General features: G+C 34.0%; 1 protein-coding gene across 1 annotated transcript in view; it reads left to right on the top strand.

Annotated features, from left to right (window-relative positions):
• The window catches only part of cdh18.S (cadherin 18 S homeolog), a 355,950-nt gene that overhangs the window by 281,018 nt on the left and 59,791 nt on the right, over positions 1-15,141 (top strand). The gene's annotated exons all lie outside the window — the stretch shown is intronic.

Below are 15,141 nucleotides of genomic sequence, written 5' to 3'. Positions count from 1 at the left end.
TTAGAAATATAATGCAACACATTTAAGGGCTAGTAAAACCAAGTTTTACTATATTGTTATTTTATATACAAAGTCACTACTTTAGGGCCCTGTGTGCACATTTGCCAAAAAGCTAATGTGCCATTTGACTAATAGTGCTTATAAACTATAAAAGGGTGTCTGAAACAAACTAAGCATTGAATTTACATGTGAACCCCTGTTTGTCACTGAAATTTATGAAACTGCTTTGTTTATAGGAGAATCTACTCAATTCATTCCATCAGCAACAGTTAGAGGCCAAAACTCATATAGCTCATCAGTTGGTTCACTGTGTTGTAATAGGTCTCATGGGAATTCCAGATTTGTCTACAATCTTCTACATGCAGGGCTACTAGTGTACCAGAGGGCCCAGGGCAACTGTTGGCACGGTTTGACTTGGCAAATGGTTGATTTTGGCATAATTATTGTTGGTATTTGGTATGTAATTGTTATTTGGTATGTAATTGAACAGTCTAGTTAATTTCAGGCTCAAGTATTGCTTTTACCCAAAAGCTGTGCTATTAAATTACTATGTGCATGACTCATTTCCTTTTTTGGAACCATCTAATCACTAACCCAATAGGGTTATATGCTTTCTGTTGACCTTATCCAGACAATTCCATGGGACAACAGTTGGAGGCACATTTATCAAAGGTCGAATTTCAAATTCATGTGAGTTTTTAAAAACTTCCTATAAATTCGAAATTCAAGCAAAAATCACAATTTATTAAAAAACTAAACATTTTTAAACTAGGATGAATTAAATTGACCCAAAAACTCGAAATCAAATTCGAATTGAATTTGATTTCAATTTAAAAAACTTGATTTGAATGTCAGGAAGGCAGCAAAAAACACATTGATCCCTGGAACTCTCCCATTGACTTAAATAGTAATTTGCCAGGTTTTAGGTGGCAAACAGTTGAATTTGAGTTCTTAAAGGGCCAGATTATGATAAATATCAAAAATCAAATTAGATTTTTTTTTAAAAACTCAAATTTGACGAGCTTTGACCATAAAAAAATTTGCAAAATTTTAATTTCTAATTTTAATTTTCAATTCAACCCTTGATAAATCTGTCTGACTGTCCTGTTTTGCTGTATGTAGCCTTACTTGTTAATTTTTTGGTTAAAACTGTTGAGTAGAGAGTTGTTTAAAAAAAAAATTGAATTTGATTTTTGAGATTTATCATACTCTGGCCCTTTAAGAACTCAAATTTGCCATTTAAAACCTGCTGAATTGCTGTTTAAGTCAATGGGAGAAGTGCAGGAATCAATTTGGAGTTGTTTGCAGCCTTCCTGATATTCGAGTTTTTAAAATTCAAATAAAATTTGATTAGAATCTGATTCGAGTTTTCGGGTTGATTCTATTCATCAGAGTTTAAGAAATTCAATTTTATTAATTAATTTCGAATTTATGGGAGTTTAAGGGAGTTTTTAAAAACTTACATTAATTTGAAATTCGACCTTTGATAAATGTGCCACTTACAGCTGAAAAACAAACAATGTGAATAACGTGATTGTTTTTGTCTTTAATTTTATATATAAAATACAGTCCAAAGTAAGCGCACTCAATCTTATGAGAGTTTGATTCAGGGTGCTTTGTCAGTTATGAGTATACAGTTGCAAGATGGACCTGCACTCCAATTTTTGTGCAATTGTATCTTTTATTGTGCATCACAGTGTAGCCAACGTTTTATATATATATATATACACATGGTACTCCATCTTTCATATCATATACTGTATCACAGATGTATACTGTCAATCATTATAAATCATTGTTCACTCTTACATTCCTGTAATTGATATCTTGTTGAATTAATAACAAGTAGGACACAGCATTTATTTTCTTAGCGGTGCTAACATTCTTTAATGAGATGGTTTACTTCTTGATGGGATAAAAAAATACCTTGAGTATTGCAGAAAAAGTGGTTTGGTGCTCACATTTTGCTAGCAAATGTAATTAGTCCCTTTGGGGCCAATTGTTTTATGAATATATGACTTTTAATGCATTAGAAAATGTTTATTTTTACTTTGTTGACTTTCTAATGTTTCAGGTATGGCTATAATATAATATGGCTTTGTTTTGTTATTGGGATTTACATTTACTTTATATACAGCATTTTACTGTGATACCCATAGCAATATGTGCATGTAACATTATTGATACAATAAGACAAATGTCAAAAAGCAATGAACAGGAATCCATACAAAAGTAGTATAAAGTATTGTAAACATCACATTTCATATTCTAGACTAAGTTTCTTGCTATGGCCCATCCAACTATGCTCATATCAAACAACTTTTGAAATGTTGTACTGTACACATGTATAGAGTTAGTGCAGTGGAATTATAAACACTACAAAAATATATTCTTTAATTGTGATCTAGTCAGTAATGTTCTTCAAATGTTTAATACTGAGCTTCCATTTGGTGTTTCAACTGCTATAACTTGCTAGAGTTTCTGTTTTTAGGAACCAGATAGCAGCGGATGAAAGTTTGAAATATCAAAATACCAGAAAAGCTGGAAAAGTCCTGGACACACACACACACACATACAGTATTATAATGATTATTAAAAATAGCATTTTAATTGCTTGAATATTGGTTTATTGCTTGGTTAGCTGACTGATTGAGGTGACAGAACTAGATGCCAGTTGATTTAAACTCTTATCTATGTATGAAGTTAGAAAATGGCTCCTATCTGTGTGCAACTGGAAAATTATTTATGCATCTGGACCACACAATGATAATAATATATGGATTTGTTTTTTATCAGAATAAGGGAATAAATATATCAATATAGTTTGTTTAATGTGCATTATTTACAGACATTTTATTACTACCAGATTTACATCTACCCAGGACATATTCTCATACTGAAATCTTTAAAGCTTTAAGCTTGAGACCTCTATCAATGCGAGCTGGTGTTTGTTACTGTCGTTATGGCATACTATAAATGGTTGGTTAAACCATAACTGGCAGGAAAAAGCTTTAGGGGGAAAAAATATCAAAATAAAGGAAGCTTCCATGAAACCCATTCATTTGTTTCCAGAGTTGTGTGACTAAACAAATATGGACATATATGGTCATAGAGCGGATAGACATGTATGTGTGTATATATATATATATATATATATATATATATATATATATATATATATATATATATATATATATATATATATATATATATATATATATATATAAGCACTGCATATCTTGACAGTGCTATATAAATAAATGATGATGATATATATATCTATATATATATATATTCAGCAAGGAAGATCCGCACTCTCAGGTCTTAAGTAAAAATGTAAAAAATGTTATTGTTACATACGAGTCAGTGCAGACTCGTATGTAACAATACATTTTTTTACATTTTTGCTGATATTATTGATACTGCACCCAGGCACCTTGGACTATTTTTCGAGAGTGCTGGCTACCTCGTGGACTATATATATATATATATCATTTTCTGCAGGCAGCCACACTCGGATCCGGATTTTGCAATTGTGGGTGCTGGTTCAAATATTATGTACAAATTTCACATAGAGCCGCACACCAATTTCTTCTTCATAAATCAAGTGATATTTATTTGCATAGATTTGTTTTCCAAAGTTTCGGCCCTCTTTAGGGCCTTTATTAGGGCAAATAAATATCACTTGATTTATGAAGAAGAAATTGGTGTGCGGCTCTATGTGAAATTTATATATATATATATATATATATATATATATATATATATATATATATATATATATATATATATATATATATATATATATATATATATATACATATACACACACAATAGTAACCATAAGGTACAGATTTGCTTACCTTCAACCATCTGTGATTGGACAAGCATAATTGAAAAAAAAAAATTCCTGATCTTAATTGGTTTTTCAGCAATCAATTGCTCTGGCTTGTTGCTGAAGTATATTGGTGTGTGCAGATTATAAATCATATGAAGCCTATAGGCAAGCTGGGGGCCTTTAAAAAGTACCTTGGAGCACTACATATTACCTGTGGGCTACTAGTTGGACATTATCCATAACCCTTACCACTACTCATAATGGGACAGCAGAATGGAATGCAGCAGTAGGAAACATGAAAAAGAATGAAAACCTATTATTTTTCTTATGATCAACCTGGAGATATACTGTATCAGGCACAGAGACTGTAATACATAACAAAATAAACTCAGTAACACATCTTTGCAGCACTGAGTCCTAAGTTTGATTTTGACCAAGGAATCTGTATTTTTACTGCATTTTTTTACCAAGGAGAATATATCTGCCATCTAATTTTTTCCCATTGACTTTAAATGACTTTCCCATTTACTTTGAATGTGTTACTACATAAGTATAACAGTGATATATAGACTTGTAACTTTATTTTACACTGCTTTTTATAAATTTTCCAAAAGTAAATAATTTTAAACGGCATGCTCAATAGACTGCCTAGTGCAATAGATTGTACCATTCTGTGTTACATATGCACATGTACAGAGCTCTTATCTGGACAGAAAAGCTCAGCATTACAGGAAGGCCATCTCCCATAGAATCCATTTAAATCAAATACATTTCCTATTTTTTCTGTAATAATAAAACTGTACCTTGTACTTGATCCCAGCCAAAATATAAAAAAAACCTTATTGGAGGCAAAACAATATATTTGGTTTAGTTAATGTTTAATTAGTTTTAATAGCCTTAAGGTATTTGTGATCCAATTATATTATTCTTAAATACCCCTTATCCAGGTAGGCAACTAAACCATTCAGTTCAAACATACAATTCCTTTTTTTCCTTACTTCTACATTTTTGTAAAAAATATTCATATTGTGTCACTTCATCGGCTCATCTGTTTTTACCAAGTAGTGGCTATACCTGATGTACTATATTTTCAAATAATGGTGTTCTAGTTTCTATTCAGCACTGCGGCAGAGTCCAAGTAATATATTCAGGCACAGTGGTGCCAAATGATTTCCCTCTCATCTAGAAGAGCAATTCTGGTCCACATCTCACGAATACTTTAAGGCTTAAAGTTAATATTGTGATTGCAATTCATGACACTCACAGTTGGTATCAGTTATGATCTGGCTATGGAATAGGAGTTTAAGAAATACATAAAAATAAATGTATTACATAATGGCAGTTTTACATTTTCTTTGTAAGAAATGAAGCAAGTTGAATTGGTACCTCAAGCCAACAATAAATGACAAAGTATTACTTACAGTACATACATTTATAGCCAAAGCAGTAAACAGATAAATTACAGAAAGTTACGTGTTGCATGAAGGTTGAAATAAAACATTTATTAGATGGGTTAAAAATATGAAATTGGCCAAAACTGTGCATTAAGAAATCAGTTGTATCTTTAACACAAAGAAGTATATAATTGCTATTAATGTAATACAAATTCTTAATGAAATTTTTCAGTATAAAAATAAAAACTGGGTAAATAGACAGGCTGTGCAAAATAAAAAATGTTTCTAATATAGTTAGTTAGCCAAATGTTTTAATGTAATGTACAAAGGCTGAAGTGACTGCATGTCTAACATAACAGAACACAACTATTTTGATTCGGCTTAACCCCCGAATCCATTGTGAAAGATTCAACTGAATACCAAACTGATCCTAATTTGCATATGCAAATACAAATTAGGATTCTGATTCAGTTCGGCCGTTCAGAAGAATTTGGCCGAATCCTGGATTTGGTGCATTCTTAATATATATAATAAATATATATATATATATATATATATATATATATATATATATATATATATATATATATATATATATATATATATATATATATATATGTATATATATATATATATATTTATTTCTATATAGAAATTCTATATAGAATTTCTTTTGTTGTAAGTAGCCCTGTTTGTATAGCAACCACCCCAAGGAAACATTTTTATATCTTTATACACTGTATATTCCTCAACGTATATCATACCAGTTTCTGTGTATTGATACGGCAAGAATGGGATATATCTAAAGCATACAGTAGATTTTAACAACCCCCCCACAGTTTACATTTTTAAGTGGTAGTAAATAAAGATTGCATTTTAAAACATGTTTACAAGGGCTCATTTACAACCACAAAACTGTCTGCAAGTGACAATGTCATTCAGTAATGGTATTTACATGAATGCACGTTCCTGGTACTTCACTGTAGTTGCACACAGGGCTAGTGTCAATTGATGCAAGACAACCCTGGAGTTACTGTATCTCTCTGCCTTTAAAGGATAACTAAATGAATATGGTTAAAATGCCATATTTTGTGAACTTATTGCACCAGACTAAATTTCAGTTTCTCAATTGCAGCAATGATCACAGGGGGTCACCATCTTGGAAAGTGTCTGACACTCAATGCTTAGTGGGCTCTGAGCAGCTGTTGAGAAGTTCAGCTTAAGGGTTGTTGCAAATTATCAAGTAGAAAATGAGGTTTGTCTTTAAGATAAGCTTGTGCTACAATTCTGATTATTAATTCTGATACTAGTTGCATTGGTCCATGTGCCTCCAAGTAGTAATTATCTGTTAATTAATAACTAATCAGCCTTATATTATGACATTTATATTCTCGGTGTACTGTATATTTTTTGTCACTACCTAAACTCAAAAAAAGAAGATGGAGAGCTATTGGGGCATCTTTGGAGGAACAGACATTCACTGCTAAAGGACTGTGGCTGCTTTGAATTGGTACAGAAGCCCAAAACATGATGTACAACATTGACAAGGGGACTCCTCAACTGACCCTTTGTTTTCACCCATCCCACTGAACCTCATTGTTACATACCTTAATGAAACATCAGGAGCCATAAATAGTGTAAAATGGCTACAGCATTAATTCACATTTTATCCAGTAAATAGGACTTTGCCAACCTCAACCCAAGGCAATATTCAAAGCCAGAATTCCATAATAGCGCATTACTATGCTCTACAGTTCCTCACTTGAGATCAGCACTATGGCATCCCCCACTGAGTATTAGGCTGCCTCTACCTACAGAGAAGATGGCCCCAAATCTGCTACCAGCAGGAGCTGCATCTCCCACCATGAGAGACACTCAGCAGTCCTGCTGTTGGTCTTGAATCTGCAGTGTCTCGATGATAAGAAATCCAAACAGGCTGTAACCTAGCACAAGAAGTAGTAGTGCCTGTATCAATCAACCTACCATGCAGTCACAGGATAGAACCTCCTTTCTCCCTCTTCTAAATTTACTTGTGCAATGCTCTTGCATGCTTCTGTGACAAATAAAACTCAAAATATATTATCACATAGCCACTGTTTTGATCAAGAAGTAGGTAAAAATTGTGCCAATTGTGCCTCAAGAGGGAAAAAATTCCTTCATGACCCCAGTGGCGATCAGAAATATTCCCTGGATCAAGTATTTGACATTCATTTAACATGAATGATACCATGCAGACTGACATTTATACTGTATAACAATACTGATACCACAATATATGCATGCAGTTAAACATCCACATTAGGTTATTATTTGAGAACATGTAGAAGAAAAAACTCACATTTCACAAAATATGCAAAAACAGGGTAGGTGTGATGTTTCTACCCCCTCAGAGGTTAAGAAAGTGAACTGCTTCTTAGCCTGACATCACATCCCTCTCTTTCTCCAATCCCAGCCCAGCTTAACTCATTCCTTCTCACCCACTCACAGATAAGTCTGATTCTGCCAATCTTTAAACATAAACCAGTGTAATCTTGCTGCTGGTCATCCAGATCCCTAGTCATGCAGCCCGTGTTTACAGCTCCAGGGCTTTCCTTTCTAGCCTACTGCTATAGTTAAGCTTTAGTTCTCCTTTAAGCTGTCAGTAATTTCAGGATTCCCTCTGTGGGCTGCATCAGTAGACTTGCTCCCAGTGGATAAGAGACAAATTTCACATTAACAGAGAAAGCCGGAAATGACAATCACCACTCAAATCTAGATGCTACTGTGTCAGATTCATATAAATGTGCACCTGCAATAGCATCTGTTTTGACTCAGGGATCATTTCCATGAAAGCAAAGCTGCACTTGGCCACATTGATGCTGGAATTATAAGGAGTATAAGGAGAATATTGCATTACTGTTAAAAAATGGCAATTTGCATCTGACGTTGCATACTGTATTGTGTTAGTAAATGACCCCTATATTTTGTGCCTGCATTCTTCTTCTAGTGTTGCACTGGCCCCCTGGGATACCAGGAAAACCAGTGGGCCCAGGTGTCAGTGGGCTTATAACCATTTGGACAATTTCATGGTCATTCCCTATTTCCTTTATTAGAAAAAAATAGACAATATTGAAATAACCATATAGTAACCGTATAGTTAGATAAAGACTAGCAGAATAAAGAGATTGATTGAGGAAAGGAGGAATTATAGTTTTGAAAGTGGGCCCACAGTCTAAGGTTTTCTAGTGGGCCCCTCAGTCTGACACTTTCGTCTTCCTATTTTTCTGCATAAATTATATTTAATACTAATTTGGTAAGCATGTCTGACAAAGGGAACAGAAGCAATGCAATTACCTTTTGCATACAGTGATTCAAGAAATAAAGACTAAATATAAGCAAAAGTGCTGTCTTTCATGTGTTTGCAGGGCTGTTTCTGTAATGAGACAAGGTGAAAACCTTGCCTTGGGCAGCACTTTAGCAAAATAATTTTTCTTTCACACCACACACACAAACATAAATTACACATTAATAAAAAAAAAAAAAATAGAAAAAGCTAGCTTCTGAAAGCTAATCAATCATTTTTCAAGAATAGCAGAACAGCAGCACTGCATTGCCTACTACATGACAATTTCCCAAAATCCTGTTCCAAACTACAAAAAAAATACATAGTTACTGTATTCTATTTACATGCCTTTCAAAATAATGTATATGTTAATATATGAAGGTCTTAAAAAAATAAAAGTACATTAACTTTACATTGTCAAATACTTATATCTAGCATGACAGCATACTAGCAACTTGTCAAGACCATTATGATATATCAAAAATGCTTGCAGGTGTTAGAATAGCTTAAAGCATAATTAGAAAAGACATGTGTAACTAATGTGTCCTTTAGATTTACTAAGAAGTCATTCCTCCCTATGCATCAAGGCAATTTCTTTGGGCATTTTGCCATAACAAGAGGATATTATTGGAGCAGCATTTGGAACCCTGTGGTAAGTCCCAAACAGCCCAGTTGGCTAAACATTAAAAGTGCCATTCTGTCAGCAAGACTTAAGAGCTGCAGTTGTCACTATAAGATATACTCTGCTTGACCTGCTCCAAACAAATGAATAAAAAGTTGCTGTATGTGGCAGCTGTGTATTTGTTTAGTCTCAGCACAGCAACTGGTTTTATACTTAGATAGTTAGGTAATAAATACTGATTACAGAGACATTTTATATTCCAATAGTAGATGTGCAGTTGGACCAAAGGGGCTGCAAATAAAGTTTCCATGAACTTCCATTAAACTACAGTATAATAGGTAATATTTCATTTAACATTTACTGTCCATGTGAATTGATTTTGAAACATTTCTACTGGTGTTCATAAGCACATAAGGATTATCTGTATTCTCTATCTATAATTATCAAGAATTCTGATGTCTCAGACGCTGGTCTTTAGATTTTATAATCTTTAAAATGACATGTATGCATCAAGTGGTAGATTAAATTATGTATTTAAATTATGTAAACCTTCACAGAGTTGTACTGTAGATTAGAACAATCTGTAATTGACTGGGTTGGATTTAGAAATATAGAAATGTTAGCTTTGAGAGGGACCGTCAAAGTGACATGTAAAGGTTCAAAATTGTTGGGAACTGACGGAATTCATAATAGACAAATGTTAAAAAGGAACAAAAGCAGATAGGCTAGATAGAAGATAGTGAGAAGTGCCCAATGAACTGGTGATGACTGATATTAAGTTAAGTTGTGTAACAGCTAGAAATCTGAATGTTGCTATACTATATTTATACGAAGGGAACCTGATTTATTGTCAGTTATTTCATGGTGCAAAATTAGACAGTGTTCATTAACCTAATATACTAAAATGATATCATGATCAATCAAAAATTAAGAAATAAAAACTACTTACTGATTATAAAATTATATTAAGCGGAGAGGTGCGCTAATTTCCTTTTTCAATATATACACAAACACCTAAAAAGAAAGAACTGTATATGGAGTAGTACATTCAGCACTTCTTAAAATTTCTACGATATTAGAACTACTCACAATGCAGATCGTCAAACAAAAGCATGTAGATTGATTTCCTGTGGCAGAGTATATGCACACGATGTAAGGCTATGCGGTAGTCCTGGAACGGCAAAAGTGACAGATAGTGAAGAATCATCGGGAATCAAGTATAGGCCCTGCGGGTCCTATAAACTTACCAAACGGCAGCAGGATAAAGCAATAAACGAACTGCAGGGTAACCGCTCGATGTCAGCGTGTTTTCTGAGACGCTGTTAGACACCAGTCTTTGGGTGGAGGCGGCCTCACAGATGTAACCAACGTCCCCGATCGGCACCGTATCCTATTTCTTATGTCAGAATCGGTCAGCAAGCCTCAGGCGGAGTGTATTAATTGAATAAGTAATCAAAGGGGAGAGTAAATCTTTTCAAACTTTTATTAAATAATAATTATGGCCCAACGCGTTTCATATCCTACGATACTTCCTCAGGGGCATCACACGTGTAACTTCACGTCATGGATTAAATAGAGTGATTCATTAGTTCATTAGCCTAATTGGCAATTTGCAACAGGATTTCGTTTCTAAAACTTAAAATTTAGTTTGGAAATACATCAATTAAAATAAATTACAATAAAAGAGTTGTTTTTACATATATAAAACATTGTCATTTTTAGATTAAAAAAACATTTTAAATCAATTTCTATATTTAAACCTTTCGGAGTAAGTGTTTTAAGTTTATGTATCCAGTATGTTTCTTCACGTGATATTACTTGTATAATATCACTCCCTCGCCAGTGATTTTTCTTCTGTACTATTCCCATAAATTTTAAAAGAGAAGGGTCTGAGTTATGATGAGTTTTAAAATGGGCTGAAACACTGTGTGTCAGTAATCCTTTTTTTATATTATTCATATGTTCCCTTATTCGAGTCTTCAGAGTTCTATTCGTTCGTCCTATGTATTGTAGGTTACAGGGACATTGTAATAAATAAATTACATTATTACTGTTACAAGTTATCAGTGATTTAATAATGAATTCTTCTTTTCTTACATTTGAGTAGAATTTTTTATAGTTTCTATCGTTAATTTGTACAAAAAATGTAAATTTTTTAGATCTTACAATTTTTGTGGAGGATGGGCATTTTGAGACCAGTCTTTACAGGAAACCCACTGATTGTAATGGATTCATTCTTAACAGTAGCTGTCATCATACCAAATGGTTAAACAATATACCTTATGGACAATTTAATCGTATTAAACGGAACTGCAGCAAACCAAGCGATTATGAAAAAGAATGTCAAATTCTGAGCACCCACTTACGAGATAGAGGATACAAGGAAGATACGATTAGGGAAGCCAAACTCAGATGTGATAAAAAAGAGAGAATTGGATTAATCAATAACAATAAATCAAACAATCCCATTTCATTCATTACGACCTTTAATAATTCAAATAAAAAATTAGAAGCCATTATAAAAAGACATTGGCATATCTTGAAAAAAGACAAAGATCTAAAAGACATTCTACCCAACAAACCATATATTATATACAAAAAAAACACACATAATTAAACAAATAATAGCACCAAGCTGCCTACCACCTGTTGATCACAAATCAATAACCAATCATTTCTCTAAAGAAAAATTAAACTGATTTTTTACATGCAGAACCTGCAAAGGATGCAAAACAAGCAAAATTAACGATAGAAACTATAAAAAATTCGACTCAAATGTAACAAAAGAAGAATTCATTATTAAATCACTGATAACTTGTAACAGTAATAATGTAATTTATTTATTACAATGTCCCTGTAACCTACAATACATAGGACGAACGAATAGAACTCTGAAGACTCGAATAAGGGAACATATGAATAATATAAAAAAAGGATTACTGACACACAGTGTTTCAGCCCATTTTAAAACTCATCATAACTCAGACCCTTCTCTTTTAAAATTTATGGGAATAGTACAGAAGAAAAATCACTGGCGAGGGAGTGATATTATACAAGTAATATCACGTGAAGAAACATACTGGATACATAAACTTAAAACACTTACTCCGAAAGGTTTAAATATAGAAATTGATTTAAAATGTTTTTTAATCTAAAAATGACAATGTTTTATGTATGTAAAAACAACTCTTTTATTGTAATTTATTTTAATTGATGTATATCCAAACTAAATTGTAAGTTTTAGAAACGAAATCCTGTTGCAAATTGCCAATTAGGCTAATGAACTAATGACTCACTCTATTTAATCCATGACGTGAAGTTACACGTGTGATGCCCCTGAGGAAGTATCGTAGGATATGAAACGCGTTGGGCCATAATTATTGTTTAATAAAAGTTTGAAAAGATTTACTCTCTCCTTTGATTACTTATTCAATTAATACACTCCGCCGATTGTGACATAACGATTGGGGACGTTGGTTACATCTGTGAGGCCGCCTCCACCCAAAGACTGGTGTCTAACAGCGTCTCAGAAAACACGCTGACATCGAGCGGTTACCCTGCAGTTTGTTTATTGCTTTATCCTGCTGCCGTTTGGTAAGTTTATAGGACCGCAGGGCCTATACTTAATTCCCGACGATTCTTCACTATCTGTAGCTTTTGCCGTTCCAGGACTACCGCATAGCCTTACATCGTGTGCATATACTCTGCCACAGGAAATCAATCTACACGCTTTTGTTTGACGATCTGCATTGTGAGTAGTTCTAATATCGTAGAAATTTTAAGAAGTGCTGAACGTACTACTCCATATACAGTTCTTTCTTTTTAGGTGTTTGTGTATATATTGAAAAAGGAAATTAGCGCACCTCTCCGCTTAATACTATTATCGACAGTGGAAGTGTGGATCCACTACCTCTGGTGCTGCTTTCCCCGTAGAAACTTCACATATAACAGCGCAGACTTCGTCCATTTTTTGTTTATGATTATAAAATTAGGCACAAATTATAGTTTTAAGTAGCGATGGGCGAATCTGTGCCGTTTACCATGAAATTTGCGAAACGGCGAAAAATTTGCGAAACGGATTGAAGTCAATGGGCGTCAACATTATTTTGACACAAGTAAATTTTGATGCGAGCGACAATTTTTATACACGCTACTATTTGGTCCAAATGCATTAAAGTCAATGGCCGTCCGAATAATTTTAGTGCACGTCAATTTTTTGGTGTGTCAATTTTGACGTGCAACTGTTTTTTTTGGACGCACTGATTTTTCATTGTCAAATTGTAGCTGCAGTTTTACAAATTAATTTGCTTGCGGCGAAACGTGGAAATTCACCACAAATTCGTGTCTGCCGAATTTATTCGGCCATCACTAGTTTTAAGATGTTGTACCCTGTAAGCCATTAAAAAAATGCAGAAAAGTTTGGTGATACATTTTATTGGCTAACTGAATAAGTAACAATTGCAAGCTTTTGGAGCAAACAGGCCGCTTCATCAGGCAAAATACAAATGTTTTTTTCTAGGTCTCATATCCCTTAGTTAAAGTCATATCTGGACATAAAGAAATGAGACAGCTAAGCACAATGTACATCTTAAAAAAACATAAGGTGCTGACTGTACTAGTGTTTGCTTCCTTGACTAAAGCTTTCAGTGGGCTGAAATATTGTCTTATCTTTACAGAGCACAATTCCTATTTGTAGTTCAATTGTTACAATCTGGTATCGACGTGTGAAGTGGATAAGGTCTGGTTCCATATGTTATCCCACCCAGTGGAACCCTTACCTGTATCTTCACTCTTTTCTTGTCCAATTTCTAATTGTGCACTGTTGTCTTAACCTTACAATATTCTCTCTTGGTCTAGTTCAAATTATGTGACCTGACTGAACCCAGACCCCTGGACTATTTACAACTCTCCTCAATTACTTTTATTATCTCTACAAGTTATCTCTATCTGTCTGTAACTTTCGAATGTATTGCCCATAAACCCTTTTTCAGTGATATAACAGTATGCAGTTAGGTCCATAAATATTTGGACAGAGACCATGTTTTTCTAACTTTGGTTCTGTACATTACCACAATGAATTTTAAATGAAACAACTCAGATTCTAAACTGCAGACTTTCAGCTTTAATACAGTGGGTTGAACAAAAAGATTGCATACAAATGTGAGGAACTAAAGCCTTTTAATTAAAACAATCACTTAATTTCAGGGGCTCAAAAGCAATTGGACTCAAAGGCTATTTCATGAACAGGTATGGGTAATTCCTTCGTTATGTCATTATCAATGAAGCAGATAAAAACCCTGGAGTTGATTTGAGGGAGGGGTGCTTGTATGTGGAAGATTTTTCTTTGAAGAAACAACATGCGGTCAAAGAAGTTCTCCATGCAGGTGAAACAAGCCATCCTTAAACTGCAAAAACAGAAAATAACCCATCCGAGAAATTGCTACAATATTAGGAGTGGCAAAATCTACAGTTTGGTAAATCCAGAGAAAGAAAGCAAGCACTGGTGAACTTAGCAACGCAAAAAGACCTGGACATCCACGGAAGACAAAAGTGGTGGATGATCGCACAATCATTTCCACAGTGAAGAGAAACCCCTTCACAGTAGCCAAACATGTAAACAACACTTTCCAGGAGGTAGGCATATCGATATGCACTGGCGTGCATGGCTGCCAGTGGCACTGGGACACTAGTGTTTATCGATGATGTCACACAGGACAGAAGCAGCCAAATGAATTGAGGTGTTTAGAGACATACTGCCTGCTCAAATCCAGCTAAATGCAGTCAAATTGATTGTGAGGCATTTCATAATACAGATGGACAATGACACAAAACATACTGCCAAAGCAACCCTGGAGTCTATTAAACCAAAGAAGTGGAATAGTCTTGAATGATCAAGTCACCTGAGCATTTCACTTGATGAAGACTAAACTTGGACAGAAAGGCCCACAACCAAACAGCATTCATT

Source organism: Xenopus laevis, chromosome 6S (genome assembly GCF_017654675.1).
Source record: "Xenopus laevis strain J_2021 chromosome 6S, Xenopus_laevis_v10.1, whole genome shotgun sequence".
Classification (NCBI taxonomy): Eukaryota; Metazoa; Chordata; class Amphibia; order Anura; family Pipidae; genus Xenopus; species Xenopus laevis.
This window is presented reverse-complemented; position numbering and strand designations above follow the sequence as displayed.